Source organism: Lucilia sericata, unplaced genomic scaffold (assembly GCF_015586225.1).
Source record: "Lucilia sericata isolate MDLA Ls3-8-SP2 unplaced genomic scaffold, ASM1558622v1 Contig002622F_arrow, whole genome shotgun sequence".
NCBI classification, from domain to species: Eukaryota; Metazoa; Arthropoda; class Insecta; order Diptera; family Calliphoridae; genus Lucilia; species Lucilia sericata.
This window is the reverse complement of record NW_023996367.1, coordinates 1-12,834: the sequence shown is the minus strand read 5'-3', so window position 1 is coordinate 12,834 and position 12,834 is coordinate 1. Positions and strand designations below refer to the sequence as shown.

Genomic DNA, 12,834 nt, shown 5'->3' with positions numbered 1-12,834 from the left:
TAGACTATAGACTAGACTATAGACTAGACTATAGACTAGACTATAGACTAGACTATAGACTAGACTATAGACTAGACTATAGACTAGACTATAGACTAGACTATAGACTAGACTATAGACTAGACTATAGACTAGACTAAGACTAGACTAAAGACTAGACTATAGACTAGACTATAGACTAGACTATAGACTAGACTATAGACTAGACTATAGACTAGACTATAGACTGGACTATAGACTAGACTATAGACTAGACTATAGACTAGACTATAGACTAGACTATAGACTAGACTATAGATTAGACTATAGACTAGACTATATACCAGACTATGGACGAGACTATAGACTAGACTATAGACTAGACTATAGACTAGACTATAGACTAGACTATAGACTAGACTATAGACTAGACTATAGGCTAGACTATAGGTTAGACTATAGGCTAGACTATAGACTAGACAATAGACTAGCCTAAAGAATAGCCTATCAACTAGCCTATAGACTAGACTATAGACTAGTCTATAGAATAGACTATAGACTAGACAATAGACTAGCCTAAAGACTAGCCTATCAACTAGCCTATCAACTAGCCTATCAACTAGACTATAGACTAGACTATATACTAGACTATAGACTAGACTATAGACTAGACTATAGACTAGACTATAGACTAGGCTATAGACTAGACTATAGACTAGACTATAGACTAGACTATAGACTAGACTATAGACTAGGCTATAGACTAGACTATAGACTAGACTATAGACTAGACTATAGACTAGACTATAGACTAGACTATAGACTAGACTATAGACTAGACTATAGACTAGACTATAGACTAGACTATAGACTAGACTATAGACTAGACTATAGACTAGACTATAGACTAGACTATAGACTAGACTATAGACTAGGCTATAGACTAGACTATAGACTAGACTATAGACTAGACTATAGACTAGACTATAGACTAGACTATAGACTAGACTATAGACTAGACTATAGACTAGACTATAGACTAGACTATAGACTAGACTATAGACTAGACTATAGACTAGACTATAGACTAGACTATAGACTAGACTATAGACTAGACTATAGACTAGACTATAGACTAGACTATAGACTAGACTATAGACTAGACTATAGACTAGACTATAGACTAGACTATAGACTAGACTATAGACTAGACTATAGACTAGACTATAGACTAGACTATAGACTAGACTACTAGACTAGACTAGACTATAGACTAGACTATAGACTAGACTATAGACTAGACTATAGACTAGACTATAGACTAGACTATAGACTAGACTAAAGACTAGACTATAGACTAGACCATAGACTAGACCATAGATTGGAATAGACTATAGATTAGACTATAGACTAAACTATAGATTATACTATAGAGTAAATGTATGATGTATTTGAAACGATTTAATTTTTGAAGACAATTTATTAATTTTTATCACTCTCTTTCTCTTTTCAGATTGTCACGCTCTCTCAAGGTAAATATCGAAAGAAAACCATAAAAAGTTTCTTGAAACTAAGAAAATAAGTCAATTATATTTAAAGTTGAAGTCTTTTAAACTGCAGTTTCAAATCTATAATGAATTTTAAATTTCCAATTTGCATGTTATTTACAAAAATCTGCAAAATTTCTTTAAGTGTAAAAATGTATTCTATAACTTGTAGGCAAACAGCAAATAAATAGGGATAACGATGTTGCAACAACATAATTATATATGTTTGTTACTTTTCCTTTGTCTTTGCTATTGGCTTTTCCTCCCTAAAGATTGTTATAATTCTAAGGTTGAAAGTTGTGGTTACTTTCAAGCAAACCGTGACAGTTGCAACAAATATATATTCAAGAGATCAGCAATCGGAAGTAAACATTATTGAAATATTTATATATATAGTTATACATACATATGTATATAGGTAAATTAAATTGAAGCATTAAATAAAAAAATAATAATAACTAGTTCATTCACTATTCTTACAATAATGATCTTCACAAAATTGTTTATAAAAAAGAAACCGATTACTTGTTTATAGTGGTGTTGTAGTTGAATGATCATATGTGTTTAAACAACTAGCAAGATCGTCTGCTCAATCAACTTGAAATTAATTTTAAACCAGATTTTTATATATATTTTTTTTTTTTAAGCAAACATTCTAAATGATTATTACATTATACATAATTTTTTTATCTTTTTAACCTGTTGTACTCTGGCACTACATGAATATATAATTTATATATTTATTTTTTTTCTTAAAAGTTCTTTATAGACTTGTTATAAAATTATTCTTGTATGTTGATGATTTCTTGTAGAGAAGAGACGTGATCATTTTCATTTTTCTTCAATGAAAACGAAACAGGAAATTTAAAGTTGAACAGGATGTTGCGAGTGTTTGTTGTTGTTATTGTTGGGAGTATGAGTTAAGAGATTAATAGTAATGATTTAGTTTTAAATTTAAAAATTTAAATTAATATTATTTTAATTAAAGTAATTGGTAGTCAGAACATAGTTGTGTTGTTTTTTATAAGAAATGGCGTAGTAGTTTGTAAGATAATTAGTATTCTAGCAGGCGTTCGTTGTATAAGGGAAATTATAGTTTTTTCTTCCAGTGAAATCATTAAATTATTAAAAGATTAAAAAAATTAAGTTAATTTTAAAATAAAATTATATAGAAAAAATAATATATCGTTGCTATATCTGGACTATAGACTAGACTACATACTATATATTGTAGACCATAGGTTTATAGACTGGACTAATGATTAGACTATAGACTAGATTATAGTCTAAACTATGGATAAGATTATACACTAGGCTACGGACTAAACTACACTAGAAGTAGATATTATATTATAGGCTATACTGTAACCTAAACACTAGATTATAGCCTGTACTATGGGCTACATACCAAACTACAGACTAGACTATACTATATAACAGGCTATAGAAAATACTTTATACTAAACTTTAGACTAAACTATAGACTAGACTAAAGAATATAATATATGCTAGAGTATAGAATGAATTATAGACTAGCCTAGAGACTATTGACTTAACTATAGATTACACTATAGATAAGAAAACAGACTACACTACAAACCAGAAAATGAAGTAGACTTAGGACTAGACTATCGACTAGACTATAGACTAAACTGTAGACTTGACTATTGACTAGACTATATAATAGTCTATAGTGTCTATATAGTCTAGTCTATAGACTAGTCCATGGACTAGACTATGGACTAGACTATAGACTATACTATAAACTAGACTATAGATTAGACTATATACCAGACAATAGAGTAGACTATAGACTAGACTATATTAGACTATAGACTAGACTATTGACTACACTATGGACTAGACTAAAGCTTTGACTAAAGACTAGACTTAGGATTATACTATAGACCAGATTATAGACTAGACTATTGACTAGACTCTAGACTGACTTAGCGACTAGACTGGACTTTAAACTAGATCTTGGACTAAACTTTAGACTAGATTCTAGTCTTCACATTAGACGAAACTTTAGAATAGAATTTATGCTAAACTTTAGTCTAAACTTTAGATTATATTCTAGACTAAACTGTACACTAGACTGAAGACTAAATTATAGATTATGCTATAGAATAGACCATTGGCTAGACTATAGACCAGACTGGGCTATAGACTAGACTACCCTATAGACTATACTAGACATTCGACTAGACGTTAGACTAGTCTTTAGACCAGACTTTAGACTAAACTTTACACAGTAATTAAGACTAGGCTTTAGAGTATACTTTGGACTAGACTTTAGATTAGACTTTAGACTAGACTTTAGACTAGACTTTAGACTATTCTTTAGACTACACTTCAGACTAGACATTAGACTAGACTTTAGACTAGTGTTTGGACTAGACTTTAGACTAGTTTTCAGAATAGACTTTAAACTAGAATTTGGAGTACACTTTAGACTAGACCTTAAACTACAATTGGCTAGACTTTAGACAAGTGTTTAGACTAAACTTTAGACTAGACTTTATACTGTCTTCAGGCTATACTCTAGGCTAGACTTTAGACTAGACTTGACTAGACTGACTTTACACTAGAATTTAGGCTAAACTTTAAACTAGACTTTAGACTATACTTTAGACTAGACTTAAGACTAGACTTTAGACTAGACTTTAGACTAGCCTTTAGACTAGACTTTAGACTAGATTTTAGACTAGACTTTAGACTAGACTTTAGACTAGACTTTAGACTAGACTTTAGACTAGACTTTAGACTAGACTTTAGACTAGGTTTTAGACTATTCCTTAGACTAGACTTTAGACTAGACTAGACTAGACTTTAGACTAGACTTTAGACTAGACTTTAGACTAGACTTTAGACTAGACTCTAGACTAGACTTTAGACTAGACTTTAGATTAGACTTTAGACTATACTTTAGACTAGACTTTATACTAGACTTTAGACTAGACATTAGACTAGACTTTAGGCTAGACTTTGGACTAGACTTTAGACTAAACTTTAGACTAGACTTTAGACTGGACTTTAGATTAAACATTAGACTAGACTTTAGAATAGACTTTAGACTAGACTTTATATAAGACTTTAGATAATACTTTAGACTAAACTTTAGACGAGACACTAGATTAGACTTTAGAATAGACCTTAGACTAGACTTTGGAGTAGACTTTGGGCTAGACTTTTGACTAGACTTTGGACTAAACTTTAGACTAGACTTTAAACGAGATACTAGACCTTAGGATAGACTTTAGACTAGGCTTTAGGCTAGACTTCAGACTATACTTTACTTTACTTTTGGACTTTAATAGACTTTACACTAGACTATACATATCAATTCAATTACCTATCAACATTTTCACATTCTTTTCTCTAAGTGTAATAAATTTTGCCAATTTTTATAAATTCAATTTCACTTTCTTTTTTCCACAAATTTCTACGAAAAAAAAAATAGAAAAGAAACAATTCAACAATAAAGCATTTTCTTTGTTCTACCAAACAAAATTTTATTATTATCAGCAACAAATATATGGAAAGTGAAATTTTATAAAAAAAAAATTCTGTTTTTATTTTAAAATGTCTCTATAACGATACACTTCCGTTTCATATAAAAAAAGACGACTATGGTTGGCCCACTAAAAAAAAATTATTTTTACTTGCATTTATATTGACAGCCATAATCGAAGTGGATTAAATGAATGTCGTAAAAAAACTGAAAAGAAAAGAACCATCATTTACCCTCATTCTCGATTACAAAACTTTTATAATTTCGTAATATAATCATTATAGAAAAACAATACTGTAACCATCATATGAAAAATTTCATTCATAAAATAAATGAATGGCTGGTTAAGTGGTTATTTTTTTGAACATGCTGCTGCGGGGGAAGCTTACAATTCTTTTTTTTTCAATTTTTTTTTTTTTACAAACTTTTTTAGTTCAAAAGATTTCAACACTTTTTTTGCTTGTTACTGCTGCCAGTGTTGTGATGTTGTCAGTTGTAAGTTGTCATGTTGTTTTGTGTTGCTGATGAACATGTGAGAATTTTAAGTTTCTTTTTATTTCTATTATTTTCAGTTAAAGAATAGATCGTAAAATAATTATGTATTTTGAAGTGGAAGTTTTATTACTCTTAACAAATAGAAGTCTTAGGGTGAAGAGTTGTTTTTTATCAATAAATCACTTTGCTTTTGTTTTTAAGCTCTACAGACTACAAATCAGTTTGTTTGCAACATTTGAAATTACTCTTTTTTATGTCAAAGAATGGGTCTGCTTTAAACAACAAAGGGTCCGATTTCCTCTAAACCATGTAGAAATTATGACACAGGAATCGTGTCTTCTTAAAGAAAAGCTTAAGAGTTGAGATTTACCGACTTACAATCTTCCACCCCTGAGTTTAAAGCCCCCAATGTTATATTTCAAATTGTAACGGTTCTTATGTTTACAAAAGTTGTTAAAGTGTCAAATATAATTATTTTACTATTAACACCTAAAAATAGTTCTTTATATTATTTATTTAGAAAAAAGAATAAATTAGTTTTTAAATCATTCATTAAGATTAAACTGGCGAAATAAAGATAACAAAAGTAATAAAACAAAAAAACTGAAAATTAAATTCAATAGTTATAAATTAATGCTAAACACACTTCAAGGAACCAAACAAAAAAAAAAAAAAAATTAAAAATCTAAAGTCTTTGTCATAAATATGCAAATTTTGTTTCAAGACAAGGTTGTAGTATTTGTTTAAACTTTTAAGAAAAGACACACGATTCACCCATATCACAGTGATTCGCAAAAAAAAACCTAACAATCAATTGAACTGGTTTTGGGGACTTAACACAAAATTACTTTTCAAAACGAATTGAAATTTTTGCAAACAAAATCATAGATATTGTTTGGGTTGAACAAAAGAATTTGATGACATATATACAAACAGTCAGACACAAAATAATAATGAAATATTGTTGGGATAATAAGCTTCGATAGAAATTTAAAGTGCGGGATTGTTTAAAAAAATAATTTAGAGCTGTCAATAGAATATGTTCAGTGTATTAATTTGTATTAAAATTTTCAGCTGTCAGTGTGGTGTGTTCAGTGAATGCATATAGGCATTAAAATAACAGTTTTTTATTCGATCTCTTCGATCAGAAATAGACTAGACTATAGACCATAAAACAGACCAGACTAAGGACTCGAATATAGACCGCACTAAGGACAGGGCTAGACTATAAACTAAACAATAGACTATAGTATCGATTAGAATATGGAATAGATGAAAGACAGGATTATAGACTATATTATAGACTAGACTATAGAATAGACTATAAAACAGACTGAATACTAGGCTATTGATTAACATATAGACCAGACTGTAGAGTAGACTATAGAGTAGATCATAGATTAGGATATAAACTAGGCTACAAAGCGGACTATAAACTAAACAATAAACTATAGTATATACTAGATTATAAACTACTAGACTACAAATTAAACTATATAGTACGCGATAGACTAGATTATGGACTAGACTACAGACTGGACTATAAACTAGGCAATTAACTAAACTATATACCTTAGTATAGACTAGTTAGTTAGTTAGTTAGTAAGCAGAATGTATATACATCAAATCCGAAGAAAAACACCTAGGCCTCTATCGGGCCTGTTGTGCGCTCCTTAACCAGTGCCTACGGTGGGAATCGAACCCACCACCTCCGGTCTACCAGACTAGAACACTAACCACTAACCTACCGGAGGCCACTAGATTTTAAACTAAATAACAAACTAGATTATAGACTAGACTATATAGTGGACTATAGACGAGGTTGTAGACTAGCACAAAGGGTAGCTTATAGACTAAACTTTAGACAAGACTATTGACTAGACTATAGACTACACTAAAGAGTAGACTATAGACCAGATTGTATATTAGACTATAGATATCGTGTATAATATTATAGACTAGGCTACATATTAGACTACAGACTTGACTATAGACTAGACTATATAATTGACTATGGAGAACGCTATAGAAAAGATTATAGACTAGACTATAGACTAGACTATAGACTAGACTTTAGACTAGACTATAGACTAGTATAATCTATAGTCTAGATTATACTGTAGACTAAACTATAGACTAGTATAATCTATAGTCTAGACTAGTCTATAGACTAGATTATAGACTAGACTATAGAGTAGACTATTGACTAGATTATAGACTAGACTATAAACTAGATTATAGAGTAGACTATTGACTAGATTATAGACTAGACTATAAACTAGATTATAGACTACACTATAGACCAGATTATAGACTACACTATAGACTAGGCTATAGACTAGACCATAGACTAGGCTGTAGACTTGACTATAGACTAGATTATAGACTACACTATAGATTAGGCTATAGAGTACTCCATAGACTATGCTATAGACTATACTATAGACTAGGCTATAGTTTAGACAATAGACTAGGCTATAGATTAGACTAAAGACTAGGCTATAGACTAGACTATAGACTGGGCTATAGATTAGACTATAGACTAGGCTATAGATTAGACTATAGACTAGGCTATAGATTAGACTATAGACTAGGCTATATATTAGACTATAGACTAGGCTATAGATTAGTCTATAGACTAGGGTATAGATTAGACTATAGACTAGGCTATAGACTAGACTATAGAGTAGGCTATAGACTAGTCTATAGACTAGATTATAGACTAGACTATAGAGTAGACTATTGACTAGATTATAGACTAGACTATAAACTAGATTATAGACTACACTAAAGACTAGATTATAGACTACACTATAGACTAGGCTATAGACTAGACCATAGACTAGGCTGTAGACTTAACTATAGACTAGATTATAGACTACACTATAGACTAGGCTATAGACTACTCCATAGACTAGGCTATAGACTATACTATAGACTAGGCTATAGATTAGACAATAGACTAGGCTATAGATTAGACTAAAGACTAGGCTATAGACTAGACTATAGACTGGGCTATAGATTAGACTATAGGCTATAGATTAGACTATAGACTAGGCTATATATTAGTCTATTGACTAGGCTACAGGCTAGACTATAGAGTAGGCTATAGACTATACTATAGACTAGACTATGGACTTAACTATAGACTGGGCAATGTACTAAACTGGCAACGGATTGTTTGTCAATAGTGAGCTTACCACGTTTGTTAACATTTAGACAACGGATGTGTATAAAATTTAGATTTCGACAACGAATTGTTGCAATGTTGTCAACGTTGCGTTGTCAACATTACATAGTGTTGTCGTACGTATGTATATACTTTGACAACGGATGGTATTGAAAAATTATAAACAGTTTGATGTCAATTTGGTACCAGGCGTGTATATTTCTTTTTCCCTCTGTGTAGACTAGGCTATAACTAGTATACTTATAGACTAGGCTTTTGACCAGACTATGGACTAGAATATAGGCTGGGCTATAGACTAGTGTATAGGCTAGGCTATAGACTAGACTATAGACTTGGCAAAGACTAGACTATGGTTTAGCCTATAAACTATTGACGGATATTTAAATTAAATAAAATTGGCAAGTATAGATACATTTTCAATTAACAAATTACAAGTGCCAGTGTGGTTAGACTTGTTTAATTTACATTTTACACTTAGATTTGATAAGTTCTTTAAATTGTTTCAAATTTATTTTTTTGGTGTAGCATGTTCAGTGTATAAACCAGTTTCAAATTTGCGTCATTTTCAAAAATCCCCTTTAGTTCCTTGAAATATTTAGTCATTAAATTTATTTAATTTAAATATTTTTTATTAAGAATTTATTGCCCAAAATTTTTTTATAAATGTTTTAAATAAATTGCCCAATCATCTTGTCAATAAATATTTACAATTTGTTATTTAAATTTTTTTATTTGTTATAGAGAACAACAAAATGCAAAAAAAAAAAACAATAAATTTTAAATGAATTGAAAACAATTTTTAAATTATTTACTACTCATGCTCTCAAAAATATTCAACATATTTGTCAAGGTCCTTAATTGTACAAATATTTAGAAATAAAAAAATGTATTGAAATGTATACACAATACGAGTACAACTGCTATAATATTTAATTTTGAAATGTTAAATGTTGTTTAAGATTTTGTTGTTATTGTTGTTATATTTATAAAATTATTTAAAAGCCATGTATTGAAAACGTTAGTATTTAAACAACGTTTTATATTTTTAATTTAAGTATTTTTTGTTGATATGACTAACTACTTAACCGAGTGACTGACTGACTTACAGCTAATTTATCTGAATTTTTTTGATCGTTTCTTAACTGGTTTCTGTGTATTTACAAATTTATTTTTACAAAAAATTCTTATGAAATATTTTATCTGCTAACCCTTTTTTTGCTTTGATCAAGTATTTAATCACCTGAAATACGCATTCGCTAATATGTTTAAGCATATGAAAAAAATCAAATTATAATTAATGACAAACGCGTCTACTACAAATTTTATTCTTAATGATATTTTAAGAATTTTATTGTTATTGTTTTATTTGAAAGCTAGATAAATATAAATAACCCAGCCCTACCTATTCAACGAAATTGATTTTACTCCGCAATATAATAAAAGTACAGTGAGTGTTAATAAAAAGTGGACATTAAATAAAATTTGCATAATGATTTGACAAGAAGCTGGAATAGAATATTGTAGACCAAGATTTCTTGCATATACAGTGTTCCGTAATAACAGCAACTAGGTTGTTAAGATGTAGACAACAGGCATGGAAAATTGAAATTTGGAAAAAGTACAAACTTATAACAAAAATAGTACTTATTAGGCAATAAAGTACTAAACTTTCAGTCAACTAAACCAAACTATATACCAGACTATAGAATAGACTATAGAAGTAGACTATAGAGTAGACTATAGAGTAGACTATAGACTAGACTATAGACTAGACTATAGGGACTAGATATAGACTAGGACTATAGACTAGACTATAGACTAGACTATAGACTAGACTATAGACTAGACTATAGACTAGATATAGACTAGACTATAGACTAGGACTAAGACTAGGATATAGACTAGACTATAGACTAGACTATCGACTAGACTATAGACTAGACTATAGACTAGACTATAGACTAGACTATAGACTAGACATAGACTAGACTATAGACTAGACTATAGACTAGACTATAGACTTAGACTATAGACTATAGACTAGCTATAGACTAGACTATAGACTAGACTATAGACTAGGACTATAGACTAGACTATAGACTAGACTATAGACTAGACTATAGACTAGACTATAGACTAGACTATAGACTAGACTATAGACTAGACTATAGACTAGACTATAGACTAGACTATAGACTAGACTATAGACTAGACTATAGACTAGACTATAGACTAGACTATAGACTAGACTATAGACTAGACTATAGACTAGACTATAGACTAGACTATAGACTAGACTATAGACTAGACTATAGACTAGACTATAGACTAGACTATAGACTAGACTATAGACTAGACTATAGACTAGACTATAGACTAGACTATAGACTAGACTATAGACTAGACTATAGACTATAGCTACTATAGACTAGACTATAGACTAGACTATAGACTAGACTATAGACTAGACTATAGACTAGACTATAGACTAGACTATAGAGCTATAGACTAGACTAGACTAGACTATAGACTAGACTATAGACTAGACTATAGACTAGACTATAGACTAGACTATAGACTAGACTATAGACTAGCTATAGACTAGACTATAGACTAGACTATAGACTAGACTATAGACTAGACTATACTAGACTAGACTATAGACTAGACTATAGACTAGACTATAGACTAGACTATAGACTAGACTATAGACTAGACTATAGACTAGACTATAGACTAGACTATAGACTAGACTATAGACTAGACTATAGACTAGACTATAGACTAGACTATAGACTAGACTATAGACTAGACTATAGACTAGACTATAGACTAGACTATAGACTAGACTATAGACTAGACTATAGACTAGACTATAGACTAGACTATAGACTAGACTATAGACTAGACTATAGACTAGACTATAGACTAGACTATAGACTAGACTATAGACTAGACTATAGACTAGATATAAGACTATAGACTAGACTATAGACTAGACTATAGACTAGACTATAGACTAGACTATAGACTAGACTATAGACTAGACTATAGACTAGACTATAGACTAGACTATAGACTAGACTATAGACTAGACTATAGACTAGACTATAGACTAGACTATAGACTAGACTATAGACTAGACTATAGACTAGACTATAGACTAGACTATAGACTAGACTATAGACTAGACTATAGACTAGACTATAGACTAGACTAGACTAGACTATAGACTAGACTATAGACTAGACTATAGACTAGACTATAGACTAGACTATAGACTAGACTATAGACTAGACTATAGACTAGACTATAGACTAGACTATAGACTAGACTATAGACTAGACTATAGACTAGACTATAGACTAGACTATAGACTAGACTATAGACTAGACTATAGACTAGACTAGACTATAGACTAGACTGTAGACTAGACAATAGACTAGACTATAGACTAGACTATAGACTAGACTATAGACTAGACTATAGACTAGACTATAGACTAGACTATAGACTAGACTATAGACTAGACTATAGACTAGACTATAGACTAGACTATAGACTAGACTATAGACTAGACTATAGACTAGACTATAGACTAGACTATAGACTAGACTATAGACTAGACTATAGACTAGACTATAGACTAGACTATAGACTAGACTATAGACTAGACTATAGACTAGACTATAGACTAGACTATAGACTAGACTATAGACTAGACTATAGACTAGACTATAGACTAGACTATAGACTAGACTATAGACTAGACTATAGACTAGACTATAGACTAGACTATAGACTAGACTATAGACTAGACTATAGACTAGACTATAGACTAGACTATAGACTAGACTATAGACTAGACTATAGACTAGACTATAGACTAGACTATAGACTAGACTATAGACTAGACTATAGACTAGACTATAGACTAGACTATAGACTAGACTATAGACTAGACTATAGACTAGACTATAGACTAGACTATAGACTAGACTATAGACTAGACTATAGACTAGACTATAGACTAGACTATAGACTAGACTATAGACTAGACTATAGACTAGACTATAGACTAGACTATAGACTAGACTATAGACTAGACT

The 12,834-nt window shown here is 30.5% G+C and overlaps 1 long non-coding RNA gene across 1 annotated transcript in view; it reads left to right on the top strand.

Annotated features, from left to right (window-relative positions):
* The window catches only part of LOC119614136, a 35,227-nt gene extending 32,050 nt beyond the window's left edge, over nt 1-3,177 (top strand). The window contains exon 3 of the long non-coding RNA XR_005232302.1: nt 1,493-3,177. This is a non-coding gene — a long non-coding RNA (uncharacterized LOC119614136). The remainder of the gene's footprint in view (nt 1-1,492) is intronic.
* Nucleotides 3,178-12,834: the final 9,657 nt, after the last annotated feature.